The following is a 22,315-nucleotide window of genomic DNA, read 5'->3' on the forward strand; positions in this document are numbered from 1 at the left end:
GGCCGAATACTTTCGCAAGGCACTGTAGGCACCAGTAATGATCCACCTAGCTAGGATATTTATTCGCAGGAAGGAACTGGGCCAGTAAGATTATTGACTGACTGAGAAGGTGTCATTACAGAAAACGTAAGTTCTGAGGTTTCTGAACAAAACCCCTCATTTACATATGCAAATTTCATCAATAGAAACCTATTGGAGTCTGTGTTCAGTTTGGTGTCCTGAAATGATTTCTGTGTCTCTTTGAACGAACCCATTAACTCACTCCTCTCAGGGTGACACACACACACACACACACACAATGCTCTCAGGCTTGGTAAGTGGTGGTTACCGAGGACAGAATAATCAACAACTCTTCCATGTTATAATGCTAATGTAATGTCAAGGGCTTTCAGGCAGAATGCTTTGAAGTACAACCAGTCTTTGGTTTCGTAGCATGCATCATAGAAGATAAGAACTAATGCTGAAACAACAAGCAAGATAATTGTGATTATGAACTCTACACAGAGCAGGACTAGCAACTATTTTTTGTTGCTATTGCTTTTCATCGTTACCAGTTATTGTGGAAGCGACCTCCCGACCTCGTATTACAGGGTTGTCATGGCAGCGCAAGAATTTGTTTTTATTTAACTAGGCAAGTCAGTTAAGAACAAATTCGTATTTACAAAGACGGCCTACACCAGCCAAACCCAGACGATGCTGGGCCAATTGTGCACCGCGCTATGAGACTCCCAATCACGGCTGGTTGTGATACAGCCTGGATTCGAACCAGGGTGTCTGTAGTGACACCTCTAGCACTGAGATGCAGTGCCACTAAAGTATTGACTTTTACCCTTGCCTTTGTGGACAACACAGTATTTGTACATTTGAGTCTTTTCGCAGACGCTCTTTTCCAGAGCGACTTACAAGAGTAATTAGGGTTAAGTGTCTTGCTCAAGGGGCACGTCAACAGATTTTCCACCTAGTCGGCTTGGGGATTCGATCCATCAACCTTTTGGTTACTGGCCAAATACTCTTAACCGCTGGGCTACCTGCCGCCTCTTGTATTTGTATAATGTGTTCCTCAGTTTACGTTTCAGTCCAATAGGATTACAGTGTGCAATATTGCTTTAAAATACAATAGTCTTAAGATTGTGTGCTTCAATTCCTCATCAGCTGTAAGCGCATCATAGCCCAACCAGCTGACAAGCCGAAGCTTGACCTAGAAAATATGCTATTCAAAACATCTCATACATTTTGATTACAACATGAACATACAGTGTGTGTCTGTACAGGAGTTTAGGTAAATCAAACACATCATTTACTGCCATTTGGCAAATACTTTGTGGAGCACGATATTATATGTAGGCTGTGTATTTAATATGACATACATTCAATAAAGGTATGTATACAAATACTGACATGTATGTAACATAATGTATACTAGTACACTGTCGTGGCTGTGTACCAGCAGACAGACGGATTAGGATTTATGTCGCCCTGGAGGGTGTGCGTGCTTGTGTGCGTAGTTACGTGCCAGAATGCGTGCGTGTTCAAGGTGGCAGGTTGAAGCAGGACCTCCCTGTGCCTTCCTGCCTTCCATCTACAATACATTTCTCACAGGAGTTCAGCAGAAATGAAATGACATGCATCTGTTGCCACAAGCAACACACCTTTCAATTACCGAACCCACGCTGTTCGCTAGAAGCAATCAAGGTCTCAGTCGCCGCAACTGTGCGTCTGTTTGTCTGTGTACCTCAATTATATTTGCCGTTCTAAACGAAGGCACCATTGTTGAGTCAGTGAATCTAATGGACTGTTAAATGTGTCCTACACTGCATAACATAGCCTTGTCCAGACTGCAAATTGTGTTTAAGAGTCTTTGGCTGCACCGAAATGGCACCCTTTTGCTTTTACTTAGTGCACTACTTTTTACCTGACCCGTTGGAGTGCACTATATTGGGAATAGGGTGCCATTTCAGAAGCACCCTATAAGTCCTGTTTGAAAGTCTGGAAGCGGATGTCAATGAGATGAGTTGATCACTTTCAGCTCCATCTGTGTGTTTGCACACAGCCTCATTTACCTACCTGACCCATCTGTTAATGGAAAAGATTCTGTCACGGCAAAGTTATAGGACAACAACAAGCAATCGGTCCTTCAGGAAATTATAGCAGCCATCGATCACCGTTATGGTACATCTTGGCCATTGTGTAAAACTCTTTGCAGAGAGTTGTTGGGGCCAGAGAAGACTTTGGGATTTGAAAGAGGACAAATGCTGTATACTCCGTGTTCCTGGAATAGAAGAAAGATGTGTGCTCCCGACGAGTTGAGAGAAAAAATGTTGATAAGCTGTTGTACAAGCTGTCTTTTGAGGTGACCGTGGCATAGTTTGCATCCCTCAACATAGTCCCTGGTCAAAAGTAGTGCTTTATATAGGGAATAGGGTGCCATGTTGAGACGCAACCACAGTATTTTCTGCACCAAATCACTCTAGAAGCAGCGGCCGAATGTACTGCAATGTCCCGTACTGTATTGTAATGCCTGCTATACCCACATAACTAGAATTAGATTCTATTTGTATGTTTATACCACACTCCTTCCACCCAGTCCTTAAACTGTTACGTGGTTATCAGTTTACATTTCTGTAATAAGGTTGTATATGTAGCTATGCACTGTATGTGCCACTGTTGTTATAGCCTGGGTACCATTCCGTTTGTGCAAACATTCCACTTCTTTTCATGTCAAACGTGATGTGTTTGGCATATGACTCAGACTACAAGGAGTAGAATGTTAGCACAAAACAGGTCTGAGATTCAGGCTACTGTAATACATTGTCACTTTTTGGAGACACACTATAACTCAGTCCTTGAACCTGTTTACATGCTATAGCAATGATAGCAACATGGTTTGCTTTGACCATTATGGATGTTCCTTGTGATTCTATTTTTGATGAATGGGCTATTTAATGTAATTAAGTAATTGGAACATTATAGTTAATGGATCATGATGTTTATTCCACATCTAATCTGTTGGCAGTTTCCAGGCATCTATTTTCCTAATGGGTTTGGGGACAGTTTTGTCTGTGTGGTCAGAAAGTCAATAATTATTTTCCATCTTGGTTTCTTCTGAATTCACTCTTGTATTCTTCCATGAATGTCACAAAAACACGGCCTAACATTTTAAACCCATTACCCCATTTTTAAAAAACGTTTTCCTTGAACCTGATGTGGGTTCAACACTGCTCCCTGTCTTCTTGTCTCCTACCTCCACAATACACCCTCTTTTAGACAATCCATTAAAGCTTTGGCATTGACTAAACTCCATGTGCTGTTTCTGATAATACTCTTTAAAACAGCCATCAATTGATCCTAAAGATAAGGCCCAGCATCACCAAAAGCCAGGACAAAGTGCTTTCAGTATGATCTTAAGGATACACACACACACACACACACCAGCCCGCTCTCAGGACGGCTGGTGTTTTCAGTTCGTTAGTTGCAACAGTTTGGACAGCCACTTTAACAGCCATTAACAGTGAGGATGAGTTGAAGCAGCCGTGTCAATTCAGTCACATATGCATCAGGGTAGAAGGTTAAACTGGAAAAATATAAACAGACTGCATCCCACTGGAATATCAAGTTCCAGGAACAGAATGCTAAATTACTTAATAGCCCATAAACCAAATGTAGTTCTATAGTGCTTGAACAATAATTACTCTCTCAGGGACAAATCCTAACTTCAATTTAGTTAAATTTTCACTTAGTCTCCCATTGACGTCAGTGTATGCCAAAGTGAAAATGTAACTTAAGTGGAAGTCAGGATACAGCACTGCTCTCTGAAGAGATAAATACACGTTCACCAAACTTTTCAGAATAAGTGCTATCAGTAGCTAGGTTTCCATCCAATTTGCGACAGATTTTCAAGAGGATTTCTAAAATCTGCATAAAACAATAAGAGCACTTTCCCCACCAGAGATTTTTCCAGCAAACAGACTTTTTGCGGATAGAAGGCTGTGCGGGATTACATAGTGCACGTACAACTAACTTTTGCCATTAAATTCCCATGTACCGGATGAAAAATACAAGTTAAATGGGTTTCCATCACATTTTCAACTCTACTGATGGTTTTCTCACAAAAACTTTTGTTAAATAGTAAATGTGCCCACTCTGGTCTTGGCACATGCGCACTTGCCAACAGCTTGCAGATACAGTGTGGGTTAGGCTACATACATTATGACAGAGTTTCCCACATTCGGTCCTCGGGACCACAAGGGGTGCACCTTTTCGTTTTTGCCCTAACACTACACAGCTTATTCAAATAATGAAATAATCATCAAACTTTGATCATTTGAATAAGCTGTGTAGTGTAAGGTAGAAACGGAAACTTGCAGTCTTTGTGGTCCCGAGGACCGATATTGGGAAATGCTGCATTATGAGATTATTATGGATAGGAGTGGGAGGACCACACACCATATCATCACGTGACTCCAAGTTTACTTCAATATGGTGGTTATTATATCAATATTTGCGCATTAAGGCATTTCCACCGATATTTCTCGCATAATACATTTTCCAGACTCAAAAAGATCCAACAATGACAAACAAACAAATTGTGTGTTGACATTTATATAATTGTATCCATCAGCCCTGTCATGACTTTTTTCATGCGTCAGGTAATTCATCCGCAATGGTTGGATGGAAACGTGGTTTATCTTAACTTTAGATTGAAAGTTTAGCCAACCGTGCTCACTCTACGTTCTGAGTTCCTATTGAAAGTATTGAATCTCCCTGCACCAGCAGTTCAATTCTAGTAAAAACTGTCTTTGTATTCTGTGTGAGCACAGTTTTCTTTCTGGCCATACCCTGGGTGAGCTGAAATGACACACATGCATAAACGTGTTAGATGTTCACCAAATTTCTATTATCTCAGCTTTTGATTAAAAGCTTGGTGAAACTCAAAGTTTACGGTGTTTGCGCTCTCTATTAAAAAATCCTTCTCTGGCTAAAAACTCTGGTATAAACTCGGGTATAAACTCTGGTATAAACTTTGTATTCAGTATAAACAGCCTTTTCTCTCCAGACTAGCTGCGTGATGAAGCTGTTGTACTCTAATGGGGTGGATGTTAATGAAGGCTTTCTAATTGGCACTGCGGCCATGAACAAGAGAGGAGAGAGAGAGAGTCAGAGAGGAGAGACAGAGAGCGTGGGTTTGAGTTCTTCTGTAAAAATGTAGAATTATAGTTGGATAAATATAGATACATTTTATTTTTTTCACAGGGACTTGTACAAGACACTAACCTCAACATCAAAACCTTCAATCCAAATCACAATACCAGACCTAAAACCTTGTTATTGGACAAAATGACCTACATGGACTATTACTACCAAGGACTATCAAGAAAAAAACTTCTTACAAACCAACACCTGCAGAAGAAACACAGCGGAACACACAACTGAGTGAGTAATGTTCAGTCTGAACCTACTTCTGAAGGAGAAAAAGTAAGAGACAATAATCTCAGGAAATATAAAGCTTAATAAATAAGGCTAATAAACTACCAAACTCCTAGGAAAGAAACTGACCTGATCAATTAGCACTGACATGTGAAGTGAGAGGTGTGAACTCTTGAGCCTAACAATGGCAGGAGAGTTCCACAGCCCCCCCCCCCTCCCCCCACACCCAGATGTAGAGGCCTTTGAAGTCCCCATGGCTTATCCCTGTCCAGAGGTTATTACAATACAGTACCCCATAGCAGCTTGGCAGCTTGAGTGAAGGATGCTTAGTTGCGATATAGATTTAATTTTGGATTGGAGATGCTTAATGTGGGTCTGGAAGGAGAGTTTACAATCTAACCAGACACCCTGGTATTTGTAGTTGTCCACGTATTCTAAGTCAGAGCCGTCCAGAAGAGCGATGCTGGACGGGCGAGCAGGTGTGGGCAGTGATTGATTGAATAGCATGCATTTAGTTTTACTTATGTTTAAGAGCAGTTGGAGGCCACGGAAGGAGAGTTGTATGGCATTGAAGCTCTTCTGGGGGTTAGTTAACACAGTGTCCAAAGAGGGGCCAGAAGTATACAGAATGGTGTCGTCTGCATAGAGGTGGATCAGAGAATCACCAGCAGCAAGAGCAACATCATTGATGTATATAGAAAAGAGAGTCGGTCTGAGAATTGAACCCTGTGCCACATCCATAGAGACTGCCAGAGGTCCGGACAACAGGCCCTCTGATTTTACACACTGAACTCTATCAGGCGAGGAAATCATTTGAGAAACCAAGGCTGTCGAGTCTGCCAATAAGAATGTTGTGATTGACAGAGTTGAAAGCCTTGGCCAGGTCGATGAATATGGCTGCACAGTAATTTATTTTATCGATGGCGGTTATGTCATTTAGGACCTTGAGCGTGGCTGTTGTGCACCCATGACCAGCTCTGAAACCAGATGGCATAGTGGAGAAGGTACGGTGCGATTCGAAATGGTCGGTGATCTGTTTGTTAACTTGGCTTTTGAAGACCTTAGAAAGACAGGGTAGGATAGATATAGGTCTGTAGCAGTTTGGGTCTAGAGTGTCACCACCTTTGAAGAGGGGGATGACTGCGGCAGCTTTCCAATCTTTGGGAATCTCAGACGATATGAAAGAGAGGTTGAACAGGCTAGTAATAGGGGTTGCAACAATTTGGGCAGATAATTTTAGAAAGAGAGGGTCCAGATTGTCTAGCCCGGCTGATTTGTAGGGGTCCAGATTATGCAGCTCTTTCAGAACATCAGCTATCCTGGACTATCGGACCACCATTTTATTACGTTTGCAATCGCAACGAATAATCTGCTCTGACCCCAACCAAGGATCATCAAAATCCGTGCTATAAATTCTCGGACAACCCAAAGATTCCAGACTCCCTCCACCTACCCAAGGACGTCAGAGTACAAAAATCAGTTAACCACCTCACTTGAGTAACTCAATTTAACCTTATGTTATACACTAGATGCAGTCGCACCCCTAAAAACATTTGTCATAAGAAACTAGCTCCCTGGTATACAGAAAATACCCGAGCTCTGAAACAAGCTTCCAGAAAATTGGAACGGAAATGGCGCCACACCAAACTGGAAGTCTTCCGACTAGCTTGGAAAGACAGTACTGTGCAGTATCGAAGAGCCCTCACTGCTGCTCGATCATTCTATTTTTCCAACTTCATTGATGAAAATAAGAACATTCCAAAATGTATTTTTGATACTGTCACAAAGTTAACTAAAAAGCAGCATTCCCCAAGAGAGGATGGCTTTCACTTCAGCAGTGATACATTCATGAACTCCTTTGTCGAAAAGATCATTAGAAAGCAAATTACGGACTGCTCTGCATATTCCTCCAAAGCTCAGTTGTCCTGGGTCTGCACAACACAGGACCTAGGATCAATGGTGACACTCAAGTTTTTTAATACTTTATCTCGACACATTGATGAAAATAATCATGGCCTCTAAACCTTCAAGCTGCATACTGGACCTTAATTCCAACTAAACTACTGAAAGAGCTGCTTCCTATGCTTGTGTATGTGTACCAAACTCACTAAAAGTGGCAGTAATAAAGTCTCTCTTGAAAAAGTCAAGAAAATATAAAAAACTATCGGCCTATATCGAATTTCCCATTCCTCTCAAAATTTGTAAAAATAGCTGTTGCGCAGCTACTCACTGCCTTCCTGAAGACAAACAGTGCATTTGAAACGCTTCAGTCTGGTTTTAGACCCCATAATAGCACTGAGACTGCACTTGTGAAGGTGGTAAATTACCTTTTAATGGCGTCAGACCGAGGTTCTGCATCTGTCCTTGTGCTCCTAGACCTCAGTACTGCTTTTGATATCATCGATCAACACATTGTTTTGGAGAGATTGGAAACCCAAATTGGTCTACACGGACAATTTCGGCCCTGGTTTAGATCTTATCTGTCGGAAAGATATCAATTGGTTTCTGTATATGCTTTGTCTTCTGACAAATCAATTGAACATTTTGGTTTTCCTCAAGGCTCCGTTTTAGGACCACTATTGTTTTCACTATTTATTTTACCTCTTGGTGATGTCATTCGGAAACATAATGTTAACTTTCACTGCTATGCGGACAACACACAGATGTACATTTCAATGAAACATGGTGAAGCCCCAAAATTGCCCTTCCAGGAAGCCTGTATTTAAGACATAAGGAAGTGGATGGCGGCAAATGTTTTACTTTTAAACTCGGACTAAACAGAGATGCTAGTTCTAGGTCCCAAGAAACAAAGAGATCTTCTGTTGAATCTGACAACTAATCTTGATGGTTTTACAGTCGTCTCAAATTAAACTGTGAAGGACCTTGGCGTTACCCTGGACCCCATCTCTCTTTTGACGAACATATCAAGACTGTTTCAAGGACAGCTTTTTTCCATCTACGAAACACTGCAAAAATCTGAAACTTTCTGTCCAAAAAATGATGCAGAAAAGTTCACCCATGCTCTTTTCACTTCTAGGCTAGAATTCTGCAATGCTCTACTTTCCGCCTACCTGGATAAAGCACTAAATAAACTTCCGTTAGTGCAAAACACGGCTGCTAGAGTCTTGACTTGAACCAAAAAATTTGATCATATTACTCCAGTGCTAGCCTCTGGCTCCCTGTTAAGGCTAGGGATGATTTCAAGGTTTTACTGCCAACCTACAAAGCATTACATGGACTTGTTACTAATTATCTTTCTGATTTGGTCCTCCCGTACATACCTACATGTACGCTACGGTCACAAGACACAGGCCTCCTTACTGTCCCTAGAATTTCTAAGCAAACAGCTGGGGGCAGTGCTTTCTTCTATAGAGCTCAATTTCTATGGAATGGTCTGCCTTTCCATGTGAGAGATGTAGACTCGTTCTCGACCTTTAAGTCTTTATTGAAGACTCATCTCTTCAGTAGGTCCTATGATTGAGAGTAGTCTGGCCCAGGATGGTGCAGGTGAACTGAAAGGCGCTGGAGCAACGAACTGCCCTTGCTGTCTCTGCCTGGCCGGTTCCACTCTCCACTGGGATTCTATGCCTGAAACCCTATTACAGGGGCTGATTCACTGGATTACTGGTGCTCTTCCATGGCGTCCCTAGGAGGGGTGCGCCACTTGAGTGGGATGAGTCACTTTCGTGATTTTCCTGTCAGGGTTGGCACCCCTCCTTGGGTTCGTGCCGTGGGGGAGATCTTTGTGGGCTATACTCGGCCTTGTCTCAGGATAGTAGGTTGGTGGTTGAAGATATCCCTCTAGTGGTGTGGGGGCTGTGCTTTAGCAAAGTGGGTGGGGTTATATCTTGACTGTTTGGCCCTGTCCGGGGGTATCGTCGGATGGGGCCACAGTGTCTCCTGACCCCTCCTGTCTCAGCCTCCAGTATTAATGCTGCAATTGTGTCGGGGGGCTAGGGTCAGTCTGTTATATCTGGAGTATTTCTCCTGTCTTATCCGGTGTCCTGTGTGAATTTATGCATGCTCTCTCTAATTCTCTCTCTTTTTCTCTCTCTCTCTCTCTCTCTCTCTCTCTCTCTCTCTCTCTCGCCATAGGACCATGCCTCAGGACTACCTGGTCTGATGACTCCTTGCTGTCCCCAGTCCACCTGGTTGTGCTGCTGCTCCAGTTTCAACTGTTCTGCCTGCGGCTATGGAACCCTGTCCTGTTCACCGGCCGTGCTACCTTGTCCTAGACCTGCTGTTTTCAACTCTCCAAAGACAGCAGGAGCGGTAGAGATACTCTAAATGATCAGCTATGAAAAGCCAACTGACATTTACTCCTGAGGTGCTGACCTGTTGCACCCTCTACAACCACTGTGATTATTATTATTTGACCCTGCTGATCATCTATGAACATTTGAACATCTTGGCCATGTTCTGTTATAATCTCAACCCGGCACAGCCAGAAGAGGACTGGCCACCCCTCATAGGCTGGTTCCTCTCTAGGTTTCTTCCTAGGTTTTGGCATTTCTAGGGAGTTTTTCCTAGCCACCGTGCTTCTAAACCTGCATTGCTTGCTGTTTGGGTTTTAGGCTGGGTTTCTCTACAGAACTTTGTAACATCAGCTGATGTAAGAAGGGCTTTCTAAATCAATTTGATTGTTCAAAATAAGACTAATCAATCAGTTGCAACCCTCTTGGATCTGCAAGAACCCCAACCTTTGCTCGTCATTCAGTACTACACAAATTGATTTAATAATTTATTTACTAACTAACTAAGTAAAAACACAGAATACACATACACACTTACATGAGACAAAGGTCCCTAGTGGATTGACAAGCCATGATGGCTTCTTAAACAGAAAACGGGGGGGGAATAAAGAGAGAAAAGGGGACATTTATCGTGGATACATTCTATAACTATTCTGACATTAAATCATATACCTTGTGCATGAAACACTGCCAGTTTGTGGTCAAAAAATGACTAATGTATTTTACATGTTGAATGCCTTCGTTTGTCATCTATCTCAGTCAGAACCAAGCCCTCTCAGAAGGTTGTTTCAGGGGGCTCTCCCATGGGTGTAAGGCTCTGATTGTCCACCAGAGGTCACAATGTCCTTCTTCTTTGTTGTCCGGTCTCCAATGGGCTGTTTTTCTTCAGAACTTGTTCTTAGCTCATGTGGATAGTCAGAATTTGAACCCCTTTTACACGGACAGCAGCAGCCTGTTCATGTTCAGGTATATTCTGGTGCGTTTATCTTCTTCACTTCGTGTTGGTTAAACATTTCAACCATTTCCCAGATGTAGCTAACACTCCACGTTTCCTGGGCTGGTAGGTGAGGTTATCTTCTCAACTCGTGTTGAGGTTGAGAGTTTGAGTTTCCAACCATTTCAATGTGTGGACTATGGTCTCACATCGTCTGGTATGATAAGTGATTTCTTAGTCATTCCTTTTAAGCACTGGTCGAAAAGGGTGGTTCCATCATGCTGACAAGCTCTCTGACCTCATTTGAGGTGTGGCTACTTAATTGTTTTGAGAATACTTTGCACATTATCTTATTAGAAAACTAAAATCACATTTCTATCTTAGGAAATACTTTCATCATTCTTCAAATTGTATTCATATCAGATTGGGTAAAAACTTGACAGCCGAAGGGGGTTTCCTTCCTAAGTTACAGCATTTGGTTCATACAGTTTTTAATGACGTCAACATGAAAAGCAATATGACATTAGTTTTCTACATCTACTCAATGACCATTTCCCACATGTTAGAAATAATGTTCCAATGTTCACTTTTTGGACATTCGTTTTTGAAGGGCAAAAGTCTCTCTAGACAAAAATATTTCGATCCCAATACTAGAGAGCCAGAGAGAGTTCTCTCCTGCTTGATTTATGACATGGTGTGAAGGTGACCATCCAGGAGCTGTAGGAGAGAGAGAGGCCTGATTACTGTCACCCTCACATCAGTCTGATCTGCCCATTCTGATTCTCAAAGGACGGACATGACACAACACTAGACACTATGTAACACAAAGGTTTTACGATCTCATCCTGGAATATACAAGATCTGAGATTATCTGCCTTTCGCCTAAAGAGCAATAACCCAGACTTCATCAAAGAAATCGGAAATACAGACATTGTTATCCTACAAGAAACATGGTATAAAGAAGACTGGTTGCCCTCTAGGTTATAGAGAGCTGGTAGTCCCATCCATCAAACTACCAGGTGTGAATAGGGAAGAGACTCAGGGGGTATGCTAATTAGATATAGAGCAGACATAACCCACTCTGTTAAATGAGTCAAAACAAGAACATTTTACATCTGGCTATAAATTAATAAGGAAATAATCTCAACAGAGAAAAAAGTCCTAATGTGTGCTACCTATATCCCCCAATAGAATCTCCATACTTTAACAATGACATTAACAATACATGTACTAGTCTGTGGTGACCTAAATGCCATAACTGGACAAGAACCTGACACCCTCAGCACACAGAGGGACAAACACCTACCTAGAGGTGACAGTATTCCCTCACCCACAGGCCACCCTAGACACAACTACGACAACATAACCAACAAAAATGGGTCACAACTCCTGCAGCTCTTCCGGACGTTGGGTATGTACATAGTCAATGGTAGGCTTCAAGGGGACTCCTATGGTAGGTACACATATAGCTCATCTCTTGGCAGTAGTACAGTAGACTATTTTTTCACTGACCTCGACCCAGAGTCTCTCAGAGCGTTCACAGTCAGTCCTTTAACCACCTATCAGATCACAGCAAAATCACACTCTACTTGAACAGAGCTTTGCTCAATCATGAGGCATCAAAGCCAAGGAACTGAATACAATTAAGAAACACTATTGAAAAAAAAGTAGTGTGGAACTCTACCAAAAAACAATTCGGCAACAACAAATTCAACCCCTTCTAGACAATTTCCTGGACAAAATGGTTCGCTGTAATAGTGAAGGTGTAAACTTGGCAGTAGAAAACCTAAACAGTATATTTGACCTCTCAGCTTCCCTATCAAATCTGAAAATGTCAAGCAGACAACCTATATAATAAACAACAATGACAAATGGTTTGGTGAAGAATGCAAAAAAACGATCCAACCAAAAACATATAGACCCAGGAAGCCTACGCCTTCACTATGGTGAATCACTAAAACAACACAGAAGTACACTATGGAAAAAGGAACAGCACGTGAGATATCAGCTCAATGTAATTGAAGAATCCATAGAATGTAACCACTTCTGGGAAAATTGGAAAATTCTAAACAAACAGCACAGAGTTCTCTGTACAAAACTGAGATGTTTTTGGTTCTATAACAAGGAACAAACAAAAAAAGCTTATATAAAGATCAAATACAGATTTGAGAATCAACTATTAAAGATGACCAGAACCCACTGGATTCTCCAATTACATTGAATGAACTACAGGACAAAATACAAACCCTTCAACCCCTTAAAGCCGGTGGGGTTGATGTTATCCAAAATTAAATGATAAAATACACAGACCACAAATTCCAATTGGCTATACTTCAACTCTTTAACATCATCCGCAGCATTGGCATATTCCCAAATATTTGGAACCAAGGCTGGTTCACTCCAATACACAAAAGTGGAGACAAATCTGAACCCAATAACTACCGTGGGATATGCGTCAACAGCAATTTGGGGAAAATCCTCTGCATTATCATTAACAGCAGACTCGTTCTGATCTGTAAAAATGGCACCGATAGAGAGTGCTGCAGTGCTTATAGCTCGTATGAAACCTTGTACTATTTTGTTTTTTTTGTTATTTCTTCCATCATTAGCCCAGAAAATGTTTTATGTTATTCCAAACAGTCGGGAAGAACTATTGGATATCAGAGCAGTGGTAACTCACCAGAACTACCAGCATTGCAACCAGGAATACAACTTTCCCAAATCGGTTCCTTTGTTCGTACCCCCCAGGGCAATTAAACTGATTCCAGGAGCCGAACCAAAACAACAGCGGTGGATGAGAGGTACTCGGAGTGGTCTTCTAGTCCGACTTAGGAAGCGCGCACACCCCCCACCGCTTTCAAGTATATTACTCGGCTGTTCAGTCTCTGGATAATAAAGCTTATGAGCTCAGGGCAAGGAATTCTTTCCAGAGAGACAAAAGGCATTGTAACATACTCTGACGGAAACATGGCTCTCTCGAAATATACTATCTGTGACCATCCAAACAGTGTGTGAAAACCTTGTGAAGACTTACAGAAAACGGTTGACCTCTGTCATTGCCAACAAAGGGTATATAACAAAGTATTGAGATAAACTTTTGTTATTGACCAAATACTTATTTTCCACCATAATTTGCAAATAAATAAATTAAAAAATCCTATAATGTGATTTTCTGTTTTTTTTCCATTTTGTCTGTCATAGTTGAAGTGTACCTATGATGAAAATTACAGGCCTCTCTCATCTTTTTAAGTGGGAGACCTTGCACAATTGGTGGCTGACTAAATACTTTTTTGCCCCACTGTACATTTAAACTAAATTTTTCACAATTCCTGACATTTACTCCTAGTAAAAATACCCCGACTTAGGTCAGTTAGGATCACCACTTTATTTTAAGAATGTGAAATGTCAGAATAATAGCAGAGAGAATTATTTATTTCAGCTTTTATTTCTTTCATCACATTCCCTGTGGGTCAGAAGTTTATATACAAATCAAATCTATTTATATAGCCCTTCTTACATCAGGTGATATCTCAAAGTGCTGTAAAGAAACCCAGCCTAAAACCCCAAACAGCAAGCAATGCAGGTGTAGAAGCACAGTGGCTAGAAAAAACTCCCTAGAAAGGCCAAAACCTAGGAAGAAACTTAGAGAGGAACCAGGCTGAGGGGTGGCCAGTCCTCTTCTGGCTGGAATGGAATACCCATTTGCGAACAAGCTTTAACTTCCTGCCTGATGTGTTGAGATGCCGTCTAGTTTGTGAAGTACACCAATCCCTCCTGCAGCAAAGCACCCACACAACATGATGCTGCCACCCCAGTGCTTCACGGTTTGGATAGTGTTCTTCGGCTTGCAAGCCTCCCCTTTTTTCCTCCAAACATAACGATGGTCATCATGGCCAAACAATTATTTTATTGTTTCATCAGACCAGAGGACATTTCTCCAAAAAGTACAATCTTTGTCCCCATGTGCAGTTACAAACCGTAGTCTGGTTTTTTTTATGGCGGATTTGGAGCAGTGGCTTCTTCCTTGCTGAGCAGCCTTTGAATTTATGTAGGACATGTTTTAGTGTGGACATAGATACTTTTGTACATGTTTCCTCCAGCATCTTCACAAGGTACTTTGCTGTTGTTCTGGGATTGATTTGAACTTTTTGCAACAAAGTACGTTCATCTCTAGGAGACAGAACGTATCTCCTTCCTGAGCGATGTAATGGCTGCGAGGTCCTGTGATATTTGTACTTGCGTACTATTGTTTGTACAGATGAACATGTTGCCTTCAGGTGTTTGGAAATTGCTCCCAAGGATGAACCAGACTATTGGAGATCTCCAATATTTTTCTGAGGTCTTGGCTGATTTCTTTTGATTATCCCATGATGTCAAGCACAGAGCCACTGAGTTTGAAAATAGGCCTTGAAATACATCCACAGGTACACCTCGAATTGACTCAGATTATGTCAATTAGCCTATCAGAAGATTCTAAATCCATGACATAATATTTTGGATTTTTCCAAGCTGTTTAAAGACACAGTCAACTTAGTGTATGTAAACCTCTGACCCACTGGAATTGTGATACAGTTAATGATTAGTGAAATAATCTGTCTGTAAACAATTGTTGTAAAAGTTACTTGTGTCATGCACAAAGTAGATGTCCTAACCGACTTGCCAAAACTGTAGTTTGTTAACAAGAAATTTGTGGAGTGGTTGAAAAACTAGTTTTAGTCACTCCAACCTATGTGTATGTAAACTTCTGACTGTATGTAAGAATGCTGTTCATTGACTATAGCTCAGCATTCAACACCATAGTACCCTCCAAGCTCATCATTAAGCTTGAGACCCTGGGTCTGAACCCCGCCCTATGCGACTGGGTTCTGGTCTTCCTGATGGGCCGCCCCCAGGTGGTGAAGCTAGGAAAACACCTCCACTTCTGACACTCAACACAGGACCCACAAGGATGTGTGCTCAGCCCCCTCCTGTACTCCCTGTTTACCCATCACTGTGTGGCCTCGCACGCCTCCAAGTCAATCATCAAGTTTGCAGACAACACAACAGTAGTAGACCTGATTGCCAAAAATGATGAGACAGTCAACAGGGAGAAGGTGATGGCCCTGGAAGTGAAGTGCCAGGAAAACAGCGCCTCTTCAACCTCGGGAGGCTGAAGAAATTTGGCTTGGCATCTTAAACCCCCACTAACCTTTACAGATGCACAATTAAGGGCATCTTGTCGGGCTGTATCACTGCCTGGTATGGCAACTGCACCACCCGCAACCGCAGGGCACTCCAGAGGGTGGTATGGTCTGCCCAACGCATCATCTGGGGCAAACTACCTACCTTCCAGGACACCTACAGCACCTGATGTCACAGGATGGCCAAAAATATCATCAAGGACAACAACCACTCAAACCTCTGCCTGTTCACCCCACTGTCATCCAGAAGGTGAGGTCAGTACATGTTCATCAAAGCTGGGACCGAGAGACTGAAAAACAGCTTCTAACATAAGTAAGAATAAGAATATTCAATTATTTTAAATAGCCATCACTAGCACATTAAAGGCTGCTGCCCTATATACATAGACTTGGAATCACTGGCTACTTTAATAATGGAACACTAGTCACTTTAATAATGTTTACATGTCTTGCATTACTCATCTCATATCTATATACTGTATTCTATCCTATTCTACTGTTTAAAAGTCTATGCTGCTCTGACATTGCCCAATATTTTTATATTCTTAATTCCATTCCTTTACTTTAGATGTGTGTGTATTATTGTGAAATTGTTAAATATCACTGTTCGATATTACTGCACTGTTAGAGCTAGAAACACAAGCATTTCGCTACACCCGCAATAACATCTGCTAAACACGTATGTGACAAATAACATTTGATTTGAGCAAATGTCAAATTGGCTTTTTATCAAATGACTGTATGACAGACCATGTATTCACCCTGCACACCCTAATTGACAAACAAACAAACCAAAAGAAAAGCAAAGTCTTCTCATGCTTTGTTGATTTCAAAAAAGCATTCAACTCAATTTGGCATGAGGGCCTGCTATATAAACTGATGGAAAGTGGTGTTGGTGGAAAAACACATGACATTATAAAATCCATGTACACAAACAACAAGTGTGCAGTTAAAAATGGCAAAAATACACACATCTCTTTCCACAGGACCGTGGGGTGAGACAGGGTCGCAGCTTAAGCCCCACCCGCTTCAACATATATATCAACGAATTGGTGAGGGATCTAGAACAATCTGCAGCACCCGGCCTCACCCTACTAGAATCTGAAGTCAAATGTCTGCTGTTTGCTGATGATCTGGTGCTTCTGTCACCAACCAAGGAGGGCCTACAGCAGTACATAGATCTTCCGCACAGATTCTGTCAGACCTGGGCCCCGACAGTAAATCTCAGTAAAACAAAAATAATGGTTTTCCAAAAAATGTCCAGTTCCCAGGACCATGAATACAAATTCCATCTAGACACTGTTGCCCTAGAGCACACAAAAAAATATACATACCTCGGCCTAAACTTCAGCGCCACAGTTGACTTCCACAAAGCTGTGAACGATCTGAGAGACAAGGCAAGAGGGGCATTCTATGCCATCAAAAGGAACATACAATTTAACATACCAGTTAGGATCTGTCTAAAAATAGTTGAACCAGTTATAGAACCCATTGACCTTCATGGTTGTGAGGTATGGGGTCCACTCACCAACCAAGAATTCACAAAATTGGATAAACACCAAATTGAGACGACACTGCATGCAAAATTCTGGAAGAATATCCTCCCACTATTTATCAAAACACAGAAAAGAGCTGCTGAATTCTGCAACCACCTAAAATGAAGCAATTCCCAAACCTTCCATAACAAAGCCTTCACCTACAGAGAAGAGCCCCCTAAGCAAGCTGGTCCTGGGGCTCTGTTCACAAACACAAATTGACCCCAAATAGCCCCAGGAAAGCAAAACAGGCCCAACAAAATCATGAGAAAACAAAATGACAATTACTTGACACTTTGGAAAGAATTTACAAAAAAACTAAGCAACTTAGAATGTTATTTGTCCCTAAACAGAGAGTATACAGTGGCAGAATACCTGACCACTGAAATTGATCCAAAATGAAGGAAATCTTTGACTATGTACAGACTCAGTGAGCATAGGCGGGGCGGCAGCGTAGCCTAGTGGTTAGAGCGTTGGACTAGGAACCGGAAGGTTGCGAGTTCCAACCCCTGAGCTGACAAGGTACAAATCTGTCGTTCTGCCCCTGAACAGGCAGTTAACCCACTGTTCCCAGGCCGTCATTGAAAATAAGAATGTGTTCTTAACTGACTTGCCTGGTTAAATAAAGGTAAAAAATATATATAAAAAAATAGCCTTGCTATTGGTAAGGCTAAGGCAGACCTGTTCACACTGCCCAAAAAACGAGGTGGAAACTGAGCTGCACTTCCTAACCTTCTGCCAAATGTATGACCATATTAGAGACACATATTTCCCCCAGATTACACAGACACACATTTGGATAAAATCCCATATCTACTGGGTGAAATACCACAGTGTGTCATCACAGCAGCAAGATTTGTGACCTGTTGCCACAAGAAAAGGGCAACCAGTCAAGAACAAACACCATTATAAATTCAACTTATATCTATGTTTATTTTCCCTTTTGTACCTTAACTATTTGAACAACACTATATATATACAACACTATATATATATACATAATTACATTTTAAATGTCTTTATTATTTTGGAACTTTTGTAAGTGTAATGTTTACTGTTGATTTTGTATTGTTTATTTCACTTTTGTTTGTTATCTATTTCACTGGCTTTGGCAATGTAAACATATATTTCCCATGCCAATAAAGCCCTTAAATTGAATTGAGTGAGAGAGAGAAATATCTAATAGTACTGTTATCTAAAGCGCTGCACTCTTTAGTCTGGGTCTACGGTTGAGTTCGTCTCATATAGCAAAGGCCTCTTTCATGTTTCCCTAATCTTGGCCTGTGTCCCAAATGGCACCCCATCCTTTATAGTACACAAAATAGTTCACTATAAAAGGGAATAGTGTGGAACAGATGGTTTTGTGCTAAACTGTCACTACACTGACAGCTGTCAATTAGTGAGAGTGGACGCCCTCAAAGAGAGACGTGTGAAAATGAGGTGAGTAAAACACCAGAGACATTTCAGCATTCTGTATACAATCTGGCCCTTCTTTGGACTCTGTGTTAACAACCCTCCAGACGAGCTTCCATGGCCTCCAATTGCTCTTAAATACAAGTAAAACTAAATGCATGCTCTTCAACCGATCGCTGCCTGCGCCCGCCCGCCCGTCCAACATCACTTCTCTGGACGGTTCTGACTTAGAATATGTGGACAACTACAAATACCTAGGTGTCTGGTTAGACTGTAAACTCTCCTTCCAGACTCACATCAAACATCTCCAATCCAAAGTTAAATCTAGAATTGGCTTCCTATTTCACAACAAAGCCTCCACTCATGCTGCCAAACATACCATTGTAAAACTGACCATCCTACCGATCCTCGACTTCGGCGATGTCATTTACAAAATAGCCTCCAATACCCTACTCAATAAATTGGATGCAGTCTATCACAGTGCCATCCGTTTTGTCACCAAAGCCCCATATTCTACCCACCACTGCGACCTGTACGCTCTCGTAGGCCTGCCCTCACTTCATACTCGTCGCCAAACCCACTGGCTCCAGGTCATCTACAAGACCCTGCTAAGTAAAGTCCCCCCTTATCTCAACTCGCTGGTCACCATAGCAGCACCCACCTGTAGCACGCGCTCCAGCAGGTATATCTCTCTGGTCACCCCCAAAACCAATTCTTACTTTGGCTGCCTCTCCTTCCAGTTCTCTGCTGCCAATGACTGGAATTAATTGGAAAAATCTCTGAAACTGGAAACACTTATCCCACTCACTAGCTTTAATCACCAGCTGTCAGAGCAGCTCACAGATTACTGCACCTGTACATAGCCCATCTATAATTTAGTCCAAACAACTAGCTCTCCCCCTACTATATTTATTTATTTTTGCTCCTTTGCACCCCCTTTATTTCTATCTCTACTTTGCACATTATTCCATTGCAAATCTACCATTCCAGTGTTTTACTTGCTATATTGTATTTACTTTGCCTTTTTTGCCTTTACCTCCCTTATCTCACCTAATTTGCTCACATTGTATATAAACTTATTTTTCTACTGTATTATTGACTGTATGTTTGTTTTGATTCCATGTGTAACTCTGTGTTGTTGTACCTGTCGAACTGCTTTGCTTTATCTTGGCCAGGTCGCAATTATAAACTAGAACTTGTTCTCAGCTTGCCTACCTGATTAAATAAATAAAGGTAAAATAAAATAAATAAATATATGCCTGCACTGAGATTAAAAAGCCATAAAAGTGATTCAGGAGAACAAATAGGGACATTTCTCTTTTATATCAGGACATAGAGAGCTGTCTTGTAGCTGTTGTTTATTGTTTTCTACTTCGAAGTCACAATCATTCAACCTAGATAGAGTTAGTCACAATCATTCAACCAAGACAGAGATAGTCACAATCCTAAAACGGCATTCAAACACTTGAACACACACAGGGAGAAATGGATTACGTACAGTACCAGTCAAAAGTTGACACACCTACTCATTGAAGGACTTCTCTTTATTTGGACTATTTTCTACATTGTAGAAAACAAGTGAAGACATCAAAACAATGAAATAACACATATGGAATCATGTAGTAACCAAAAAAAGTGTTAAACAATCAAAATATATTTTATATTTCAGATTCTTCAAAGTAGCCACCCTTTGCCTTGACAGCTTTGCACACGCTTGGCATTCTCTCAACCAGGAACAGGTGTGCCTTGTTGAAAGTTCATTCATAGAATTTCTTTCCTTCTTAATGCGTTTGAGCCAATCAGTTGTGTTGTGACAAGGCAGGGGTGGTATACAGAAGATAGCCCTATTTGGTAAAATACCAAGTCCATATTATGGCAAGAACAGCTCAAATAAGCAAAGAGAAGTTACAGTCCATCATTATTTTAAGACATCAAGGTCAGTCAATACGAAAAATGTCAAGAACTTTCAAAGTTTCTTCAAGTGCAGTCACAAAAACCATCAAGTCCTATGATGAAACTGGCTCTCATGAGGACCGCCACAGGAATGGAAGACCCAGAGTAACCTCTGCTGCAGAGGATAAGTTCATTAGAGTTATCAGCCTCTGAAATTGCAGCAAAAATACATGTTAAAGTAACAGACACATCTCAACATCAACTGTTCAGAGGAGACTGCGTGAATCAGGCCTTCATGGTCGAATTGCTGCATAGAAACTATTAAGAAAGGACACCAATAAGAAGAAGAGACTTGCTTGGGCCAAGAAACACAAGCAATGGACATTAGACTAGTGAAAATCTGTCATTTGGTCTGATGAGTCCAAATGTTAGATCTTTGGTTCCAACTGGCGTGTCTTTGTGAGACGCAGAATAGGTGAACGGATGATCTCTGCATGTGTGGTTCCCACCTACAAGCATGTAGGAGGAGGTGTGGGGCTGCTTTGATGGTGACACTGTCAGTGATTCATTTAGAATTCAAGGCACACTTAACCAGCATGGCTACCGCAGCATTCTGCAGCGATACGCCATCCCATCTAGTTTGTGCTTTGTGGGACTATCATTTGTTTTTCAACAGGACAATGGCCCAACACACCTCCTGGCTGTGAAGGGGCTATTTGACCAAGAAGGAGAGTGATGGAGTGCTGCATCAGATTGCCTGACCTCCACAATCACCCGACCTCAACCCAATTGAGATGGTTTGGGATGAGTTGGACCGCAGAGTGAAGGAAAAGAAGCCAACAAGTGCTCAGCATATGTGGGAACTCCTTCAAGACTGTTGGAAAAGCAATCAAGGTGAAGCTGGTTGAGAAAGAGCCAAGAGTGTTAAAAGCTGTCATCAAGGCAAAGATTGGCTACTCTGAAGAATCTCAAATCTCAAATATATTTTGATTTGTTCAACACTTTTTTGGATACTACATGATCCCATATGTGTTATTTCATAGTTTTTATACCTACACTATTATTCTACAATGTAGAAAATAGTAAAGAAAAAAACTTGAATGAGTAGGTGTCCAAACATTTGACTGGTACTGTGTGATGTTGACATGACACGAACATGAACCTGACAATCTAGCTAGAGACATTTGAAACGTTTGCAGTCTACCAGTACACATGTTCTCTTTCCATTTCTCTCCATTGAGAAGAAGGTTGAGATGTAGTAGAAAGGAAAGTTAAGCAAGTCTTGTGTGAATTCCCCAAATCCTTTTATTGTAGCTATAATGAATCAGAACCTGCATGACTGTTTCTGTTGAATGTATTTTGAATTACCTTAAAACTGGTGGCAAAGGAGACAAAAGGGAATAGCCACAGACTCAGTCCTCATCTTGAAAATCCCATTCCATGGCTCTGGTCCACAGTCAAAGACAAAGACAAACAACTCTGTAAGTCCTGCCAGCTCCAGACTCTTCACATTCATTGCAGGTGTGAGAAAAAGTGGAAAGATGCTGAAAATCAAATGTTGTTGTTCGTAGTATCCCCAATGCTGTATGTGTGTGCATGTGTATGTGCGTGTGTTTGTGCGTGTGTTTGCGGGTGTGTTTGCGTGTGTGCGAGAGTGGTGGGCGTTTGCACATAGGGATGCAG

This window comes from Oncorhynchus tshawytscha, linkage group LG13 (genome assembly GCF_018296145.1).
Source record: "Oncorhynchus tshawytscha isolate Ot180627B linkage group LG13, Otsh_v2.0, whole genome shotgun sequence".
NCBI classification, from domain to species: Eukaryota; Metazoa; Chordata; class Actinopteri; order Salmoniformes; family Salmonidae; genus Oncorhynchus; species Oncorhynchus tshawytscha.